The 9,844-nt window shown below is 32.6% G+C and overlaps 1 non-coding gene and 1 pseudogene across 1 annotated transcript; one reads left to right on the top strand and one right to left on the bottom strand.

The window, feature by feature from the left end:
- Nucleotides 1–3,716: 3,716 nt before the first annotated feature.
- Nucleotides 3,717–3,790, top strand: TRNAN-GUU (transfer RNA asparagine (anticodon GUU)). Its single transcript has one exon. It is a non-coding gene; the product is annotated as a tRNA-Asn (tRNA).
- A 1,424-nt stretch (nucleotides 3,791–5,214) lies between these two features.
- LOC107814785 (aquaporin TIP2-1-like) lies at nucleotides 5,215–7,235 on the bottom strand (annotated as a pseudogene).
- Between the last annotated feature and the right edge of the window lie 2,609 nt (nucleotides 7,236–9,844).

The raw sequence follows: 9,844 nt of genomic DNA, 5'->3' as shown, positions 1-9,844 counted from the left end.
GTCCGTGTACACACTCGTCACCTCGTGTACACGACTTTTATCATATTACAATTAATACCAATCCTAGGGGAAATTTTTCCCACACAAGCTTAGACAAGTCACTTACATCGACTTGCTCTAATTTAACCAAGTAGTGTATTTTTTTCTCGATTTTCCGATTCCGGTCGACTCGTATCTAGTCATAATTAATTCGATACAGTCAACAAAAATTATAGAATTAATTCTATAAGAAAATACTATATTTTTTAATAAAAATCCGAAATTAACTCAAAAAGGGCCACATATCGGAATCCGGCGAAAGTTACGAAATATGAACGTCCATTCAAGCACGAGTCTAACCATACCAAAATGACTAAATTCCAATAATGATTTGACCCTCAAATCCTAAAATTTATCCAAGAGGGATTTCAAATTTTTCCAACTTAAATCACTAATTAAATGTTAAAAACAGTGATGGATTCGGGTAATCTAACCAAGATTGAGTTAAGAACACTTACCCCAATGTTTTTCCTTGAAAATATATCAAAAATCGCCTCTGCTCAAGCTCCAAGTTATTAAAAATGGCGAATGGGACGAAGCCCCCCTGTTTTTATAACTTACAGATCTGTCCAGGCTGACCTCGATCATGGAGTCCAATCCTGGACCTCGATCATGGGAGTCCGATCATGGGAAGTCTGATCATGGGGAGTCCGATCATAGAGTCCGATCATGGGGAGTCCGATCATGGGGAGTCCGATCATGGGGGTCTGATCATTGGGAGTCCGATCATGGGGTCCGATCATGGAGTCCGATCATGGGAAGTCCGATCATGGGAAGTTCGATCATGGGGAGTCCGATCAAGGGGTCCGATCATGGAGTACCTCGATCTTGGGCTACCTCGATCTTGGGCTGCCTCGATCTTGGGCTACCTCAATCTTGGGCTGCCTCGATCTTGGGCTTCGATCTTGGGCTCGATCACAGCCCAGAATTTCCAGCAGCAGAGAAAAATTGCAGTAGCTGTTTTAAGTCCAACTTTTGATCCGTTAACCATCTGAAACTCACTTGAGGCCCTCGGGACCTCAACCAAATATACCAACAAGTCCTAAAACATCATACGAACTTATTTGAAATCTCAAATCACATAAAACGACGCTAAAACCACGAATTATGCTCCAATTTAAGCTTAATGAAACTTAAAATTTCCAACTTCTACATTCGATGTCGAAACCTATCAAATCAAGTCCGATTGACCTCAAATTTTGCACACAAGTCATAAATGACATAACGGAGCTATAAAAATTTTCGGAACTGGATTTCGACCCCGATATCAAAAAGTCAACTCTCCGGTCAAACTTCCTAACTTTAAATTCTTATTTTAGCCATTTCAAACCTAATTTCACTATGCACTTCCAAATAAAATTTCGATCACGCTCCTAAGTTCAAAATCATCATACGGAGCTGTTGGAATCATCAAAATTCTATTCCGGGGTCGTTTGCACATAATTCGACATCCGATCATTATTTGAACTTAAATTTTAATTTTTCATCAAAATTCCATATCTCAGGCTAGGGACCTCGGAATTTGATTCCGGGCACACGCCCAAGTTTCAAATCACGATACGGACCTCCCGGAACTATCAAAATACTGATCCGAGTCCGTTTGCTCAAAATGTTGACCAAAGTTAACTTAGTTGAGTTTTAAAGCTCTAATTCACATTTTAATCCATTTTGCACATAAAGACTTTCCAGAAAATTTTACGGACTGCGCACGCAAGTCGAGGAATGATAAGTAGTACTTTTCGAGGTCTTAGAACACAGAATTAATTATTAAATTTAAAGATGACATTTTGGGTCATCACAAGTTGCAAGTTATTTAAATAAGTCTTAAATATATTGTGTTCTATGTAAATTCCTCTTTTGATTCTTAATAATATACTAACCTTTTTACTTTATGTTCTAACGCTCTTTTTTATGGAATAAATTTATGTACCCTAAGATTTGTTTTTTAACTTGAATAATAATTTTACTCATGTGATGAATTTAAAAAATAATTGAATTGCATTCTCTTGCTAAATAATTAATTAAAAGATTTAATTATTTGGTTTTAACATAAAAATTAATTTATTCTATGTTGATTCAGACCTTAATATTAGTTCATCTCTTGTTTTGAATATTTAATCATAATTATAATTTTATCCACCATAAAGTTTATTTTCAAAGAGTAAAAGATTGATATGACATTTTACTTTTAGATCTTTATGTTTGTAGAATCATTAGTGGTATTGACTCTTACCAACCATTTTTTTTTCTCTTTCTCACACATTTATATTCTTAAATATTTTCCTAGTTATTGTTTAATAATTGGATGTTTTTCAATATTACACGAAAAATTAATAAAATAATATTATTTGAGTAGGAAAATAGTTCAAATGTAATATAAAAATATATTATCGTTGGGGTATTTTTTTCTCTCAATTTCAACTATTTATGCAGTCCATTTAATATTACTTTTATTTTTTCTTCGTATTGGACATTATGGAGTGGTAATGTATTGCCAATACGGAGAATTCTTATAAAATTGAAATTTATTAACCCTTCCTACATATTTTTAATAAGAATTTAATAGATAAAATTATATTAATTTTAAAATCTTATATATTAAAAATTAACATAGAAAGTATTGTAGTCCAAAAAATAAGTTATTACAGTTATGTCCTTTCCCTATGAGTTATTTCGTTTAATATTTTAGGGCTATTTTGATATATTAATATTGTATTTATTCTATTATAAAAATAGAGGCTCTCATTTTTTTGAATGAGTTTGGAAAATATAATATATTTTCAAATTATATTAGTAATAGGACATTATAATTCGTTGTCAAATTAAATTAGTAATAAGAATTTTTAAGAAGTGTATCATAAAAGTAATAGGATTACATGACTAAGATATTTATTTGTTCAATTTTATATGAATTAAACAACCCGAAAGTAATTATATTAATATGATTCCTAAGGTAATCATGTAGGATTCCTAACGTGTAGTATTATGTCCTAAAACTGATAGGATTATAAGGCTAATATATAGAATTTCGGTTATATCTTTTTATTATGAGTTATTATGCTTAATATTATAAGGTTATTTTTGTAAACCGACATTATATTCATACTTTTATAATAATATAGATAGATAGATAGATAGATAGATAGATAGATATAGATATAGATAGATATAGATATAGATATAGATGTTTCATGATCCAATTAAATGTAAATACTTTTAGCTATAATGTGTTCCATATGATAATAATTGTTATAGTAACTTTTCAAGCAAATATATGTAAATATATTAGTTAGAACAAGCATGTCAAAATCTAGTTGTAATTTTGGGATTACCTTGCAATCCAGAATCTAATTAGAAGTAATAGCGAAAATCCTATTCACAAAGTTCATTATTCATTGCTCTTTTGGTTTCAAAAGGAATATCTTTATTTGTTTATGTGATTAAAAATAAATCAAATGATAAGTTACTCGTTGCCTACTATTTAGTGAAAGGCATGTGTATTTACATATTGACTTTTCACTTTAATTGAATAGACTGAATCACTTCATAGTTGCAGGAGTTAAATTGGTCTTATTATAATCTTTATGCTACATATAGGCATATATGTTAATATTTTCTCATTAACATAGAATTACATTTTAGTTTGATTTTATATGCTTCCGCAAGTAAAGGTAACGGCTGGAGTAGCTCAGTTGGTTAGAGCGTGTGGCTGTTAACCACAAGGTCGAAGGTTCAACCCCTTCATCTAGCGCTTAAATTATCATTATGTTTTTCTTTTTTAATGGTCTTGTCATCTAATCCTTAAAACGTGGGGGTTCTGGTGGGCTCGGCGGCTGAAACCTACTAGTGGGCTCCAAGCCAACATTAGTGTTGGGCTGAAATGCGAAGATTCAGCAATGATAAAAGAGGAATTTTCGGCTGTATTTATGAATACAATGCATGTATTCGCGTTGCTGTATTCATGAATACAGTAGTAAAAAGCGCCTAAAATCAGGGCAGTCTAGCTGTACGCGCATGTATTCATATGTATTCGCGCCATGTATTCATGAATACAACAGCAAAAAGCGTCTTAAATAAGGGCAGTCCAACTGTACGCGCATGTATTCACATGTATTCGCGCTGTTGTATTCATGAATACATCAGTAAAAATGCCTAAAATCAGGGCAGTCCAACTGTATGCGCATGTATTCACATGTATTCGCGCCATGTATTCATGAATACAGTAACGACAATCACCTTAAAAATAGGTATGTCCAGTTGTCTAAGAGAGAAGAAAACATAAATAGCGTATTTCATGTCTTATTTTATGCCTCAATGGTAGTATATACCATAAATACTTATTTTGTTATAAAATATAAAAGGTAGCTATAGAAAATAATATTTTAAAATGATTTTGATTTATAATAAATAGGGTGTATACCTTTGATATAAGAGGTAAAATTTCCTATTTTTTATGTATTGCAAAATAACCTTCACACACACATAGCTTTTCAGGAATTTCTCTATAAGATTGGTAGAGTCTATGAGATATTTTCTCTATTTATATTGTTAATTATTTTTGACTAGTGAGTGTAATTATTTTTTGACGACCGGCCAAATGTGTAACTTTGTCCATGATTCAACCTACTGTGCCCAGAGTACTGATTAGCCGGATAATCAAATGAATATGACTTGTCCGGCCCACAATCACTCGGGGATGGTTTAGCAAACTTTCTCAGCTCTATCAATACGTCGAGAACAAAGTCATTTTTGAAACAAAAAATCATTAGCAAAAAAAGGTTTATTTTAATAAAAAGCTTTGATGAACAGTAAAAGGTCAGTTAGCAAAAAATTTAATTTGATATTTGTACTAGTGTTGCATGATAAAAAGCTATGAGATTTTAAAAGGCTTAAGTTGTTTGTCGGCTTAATTTAATCATTGTTTTTGTTTTTAAGCCGAGGGTCTTCCAGAAATAAACTCCCTACCTTCGCAAGGTAGGAGTGGAGTAAGGTCTACGTACACTTTATCCTATCATACCCTACGATGTGAGATTACACCGAATATGTTATTGTTATTGTATCGCCACAAGCTAAAAGAGGAGTTCTTTTTCTCTTTTTTCGTGGGGTGTGAGCTAAAGATGACCACAATCCCCAAAAGCTAATAGAGAGAACAATAGAATGACAAAAAGATAAAACTAGATAACAATGAATGGTTGTGATTTCACCAAATTCGAGCATCATCACGTAGACAACAACATTGGACCAAAGATGAATGTACCGCGGCAAACCCAAAAGCTATAAAGGGAAAGCAAACAACAAAGGATAAAGTGGAAAACAAACAAACAAAAAGAAAGAAAGAGCAAAATTAATGTTGCTTTTTTTCTTCCTTTTTATTGTACAAAATCAAACTCAAAACAATTTTTACTTAGAAATCGCTGGAGAGAGGAGCGTGCTCGTTTTGCATGAAAACGTTGCTGTAAATAAGACCAGCTAATCCACCACCAACGAGAGGCCCGGCCCAGTAAATCCAGTTGTTAGTGAAGTCACCACTGGCCACAGCGGGCCCGAATGAACGGGCCGGGTTCATTGAACCACCGGAGAATGGGCCGGCGGCTAAAATATTGGCACCAACAATGAAACCAATGGCAATGGGGGCAATGGTACCCAATGAACCCTTCTTTGGGTCAGCTGCTGTTGCATATACTGTGTATACCAAAGCAAAAGTGATAATAATTTCCATAACAACTCCTTCTAGCGCTCCCACTCCAGCTGCCACATTGTGTGTTGGAACAGCCTGAATAATAAAAGATAAAAAGAATTAACCTAAATAGCCGTCCACTGTATCGTTTAAATTTAAAATAATCGGTAGATGTATAATATATGTAAACCTCTCTTTAATCAATGTATAATCTATGTATATCGACTATAAAAAATAAATGATGAATCGACCGGCTATTTGTGTAAAGAAAGTATTCAGATTTACGACCTAAAAATGAAATATCAGTTGCACATAACATATCCAACTTTTATAAACTAATACTGTAAAATAATTTTTAGAACATCAATAATAACAGGTGTAGTCCCTCAAAAGTGATATTAAGTAACAAGACTAATAATTAAGCTAAATTACATGAATTTAATCTAATAGAGTAGAAAATATCTATTTTTATCAATTTATATAAGTTAAATACAAAACTAAACTTTATAACACAATTGAGTCGTAGAACGAACGATAGTTTTTTTTTTTTCTTTCAAAAATTTATATTTAAGAATGATCTAAGTTAATCAATTGTAGCAGATAATCTGTTATATTTTTAACATTTTTAAAATGATCTGATACTATAAATACTTTTTATATCGTTAGTGTTGGAAGATAAGCTTAAAATACTACTATTAGAACTTACCAATCCACCGGTGACAACTTTGAGAAGCAAGCAAGCTACAATGGAGCCCAAAAGCTGAGCAATGGTGTAAAAGAGGCCAGTAAGAAGTGTAATTTGGACCGCCGAGAGCCAATCCGAAGGTGACAGCTGGGTTAACATGTCCACCAGAAATGTTAGCGCCAATGGCAACGGCCACAAATAGAGCAAATCCATGGCAAACTGCAACAGCTACTAGCCCAGCCGGATCAAGAGCTGCATCTGCTGTCAACTTATCTGCAATTTATACCAAAAGATTACTAATTTTAAAATCTTATTACATTTCCATTGTGAAAAAACAAATTAAATACCATGTAAAGATTGTTGCATGGGCACGAACATTTTCCATGTTTATCAAACGCATTATTAAAGTTAGTGGATTTAGAACGAGTATAGTTGTATTATGTGTATAATACATTTTGAATAGTTCGAGTTGAAAGTAATAAAATTTGTTGAAATTATAGAACTCGCCCTAAATTTGTCTCTGGCGGTAACACCAGCCAGTGTATTTAACTACGAAAATGTAAGTGAAAAGTTAAAATGTAGAAAAGGATTGGAGGAGTTATTAACTGTAAGCAATGGCAGAACCAACTCCGGCGAAGACAAAGAGTAAGGTTGAGATGAATTCAGCAAGATAGGCCTTAAGAGACCCAACGCTAAATGAATCATCTATACGTCCAAAAGCTATGCAAGGCATTTTCACAATTAAAATAATTTAATTACTTCTAATTAGAAGCTAAAGGAGAAGGGACGACAAGAATAAACTAGAGAGAAAATTGCTTTTTGATGAGACTAAGAGGCCTTTATGTGTCACATATATATAGTAGGAGTATAGACATATTTTAATATGAAGTTAATTAATGAAGTTCATGAGATTTTCACTGTAGTATTTTATGGATCACTTGTAGTACATAATGTTTTTCACTTAAAGTTGCCTTGTAGCAACGATAAAGTTTTTTTCATAGGTCACAGATTCCAGCCGTAAAATCAACATTTGATGTTTGCATCAAAGTAGGTTGCTTACATTACAACCCTTGATAAATGCGAAATACGTCGTACACTGAACTACCCTTTTATTTTTTTTCTTCCCGTTGTTACATATAGAACAAGATAAGGCCATAAGGGGGGAATATGCGAATGTACATATGTGTCCATGCATATCCTTTCATGTTTTTTTCTTTCTAGCAAATCCAAGCTGTCATTGATGTGCTTTTTGTGGAATGTCTCAAACCTCATAAATAATCCTCATCCATGTGAACCATAACTAATGGGTATGATTGGGTTCTGAGGTGGAATCAAAATTTTAAATATATGTATATTCAATTTTAAAGTTTTTAATACGCATCTAAGTCATTATTATTATGTGTTATTTTCTGTGTTGATTTTTCGATTGCCATGTTATTGTGTTGTTAATTATATTCTTGTCTTCATTATTTTCAACATGGCTTTTTCACTGTTATTTTTCTTTTTCATCCTGCCGAGTATCGTATTTCTTGAGCTAAGGGTCTACGCAGAACAATCTCTCTACCTCCATAAGGTAGGGGTAGGGATAAGCCGATAAGGTCTGTATGCACATTACTTTTTCCAGACCTTGTGATAATATACTAGGCATGTTGTTATTGTTATATCGAAATCAATATTCAATTTGGAAACATTGAATTTCACATGAACGCATAGTCATTACATTTTGTTCATTTTTTATTAGGATTCTTTCCCCTCTATTAAAGGTCGCGGGTTTTAAATTTTCTGAGGAAAACCTTGATAAGAACGGTGGAGGGGTCCCTCTAAGGGGTACCTCCTGTGTAAGGTAAATAATGATTAAAAAAGTGAAGTAATGGTGGCATGACAGAGACAAATAGGGTTTGGTCCACAAAATGCACCGACCAACTATGAACTTAGAGAATGAGGGGGGCCTCTGTATGTTTGATTTTTTATGAAATATATGGATATAAATTGAAGTGGACTAAATTAGGTTTATTGTGAGCTAATTAATATATTGGATAATTAGGGTTTAATAATACAAATTACTTGCTGGGTGGATTAGGAATCCTTCAAAAGTTCTTGTCATGCTTGGTAGTTGCCTGCACTTTTGAATTAAATTATTCTCCATTGAGGAATATTAGGTTTTGTTCTGTAAATTTTTAATTGATCATGAGTCTGTCCAACAACTTCTGTACTATTTAATTTCATTATCTTTCTCTTTTTGTGAATTAAAAGATCGGATATACGATTAATGTTCTTTCGAAAATTTGGAGCTATTCTGATCATAAAATGACTTATTATATATAACCTCTTTTAATGATAGATAATAATGTGTTTGATAGCTACCCCTTTATTGTCTCGCTCTCCATTCTTAGCCATTTTGCTTTTGTGTTTTAAAATGGAAATATTCTTGTACAAATTAATTTTTTTTAAAAGGATGTTGAGAAATACATACAAGTCCATTGACATAATATGCGTAATAATACATATACACGGCAAGATGAGGATGCTTTGCAACGAATAAATTTGGAACACCAAAAAACTTTAGTTGATTTTTAATCATTAAAACCAAATTAAACCAAATATATTGGCTATAAATTTATCGATTCAATTTGTCAATTTATTGATTTTGACAAGTACGATAGAAGCAAGTTCAAATAGCCATCTTTCAACATCATCAAGAAATGATGTGTTAATATATGATTAATCACAAAAGATTTGTGTATTATAATTTATCGGTTGGCTCAGACTTTTTTAAATAAAATAAAATAAAATCATATATTATCCTTCTTTTTAAACCAAACAAAACCAAAAATAAAATAAAATATCGCTTATTTAGTTTTTTTAGTTCGATTGTTGTATACCCCTTGCATCTGAATATGTACAAGCTAATGAAAAATCATGTACAAATTCTAAAAAGGAGACAAGAAGAAATTATTGCGATTACAAAAGCACAATAATGCCTTATAATTGATCACAAGTTAGTTCGGTTTTGTCGTTACATCACTATGCTTCGTCCTTGAACTTGACTAACAGCCATCTTCATCTACAATTTACCACAAGCATACATGACCTATATAAATGAATTATTGCCTCTTGAAAGGTCAAACCTAATTTGTGCGGCGGTTTCGTAACCGACCATATCCCATATTGATTCTTGGTCTGCCGAAATCATTTGGATTACTATTGACAAGTGACTCATGACAAATATGTGGTAATTGCTACATCCTTAACTTTTGAATTTCTCTTGAACCTTAATGTTAGACTCCAAAGCTTTTTACTTGCTACGTTTAAAATTACCAATTTAGTAAGAAAGGACGGTGTGGGAGGTGGACAATTAAGAACATGTGAAGGAAATAGAAATGCTTCCTACCAAGAAATTCTCAATCTAAGGCTACTAAAGACGACTTCAATACTCTTAGATC

This window comes from Nicotiana tabacum, chromosome 4 (genome assembly GCF_000715075.1).
Source record: "Nicotiana tabacum cultivar K326 chromosome 4, ASM71507v2, whole genome shotgun sequence".
NCBI lineage: Eukaryota > Viridiplantae > Streptophyta > Magnoliopsida > Solanales > Solanaceae > Nicotiana > Nicotiana tabacum.
The sequence above is the reverse complement of the archived record's forward strand: the minus strand, read 5'-3'. Positions and strand labels throughout refer to the sequence as shown.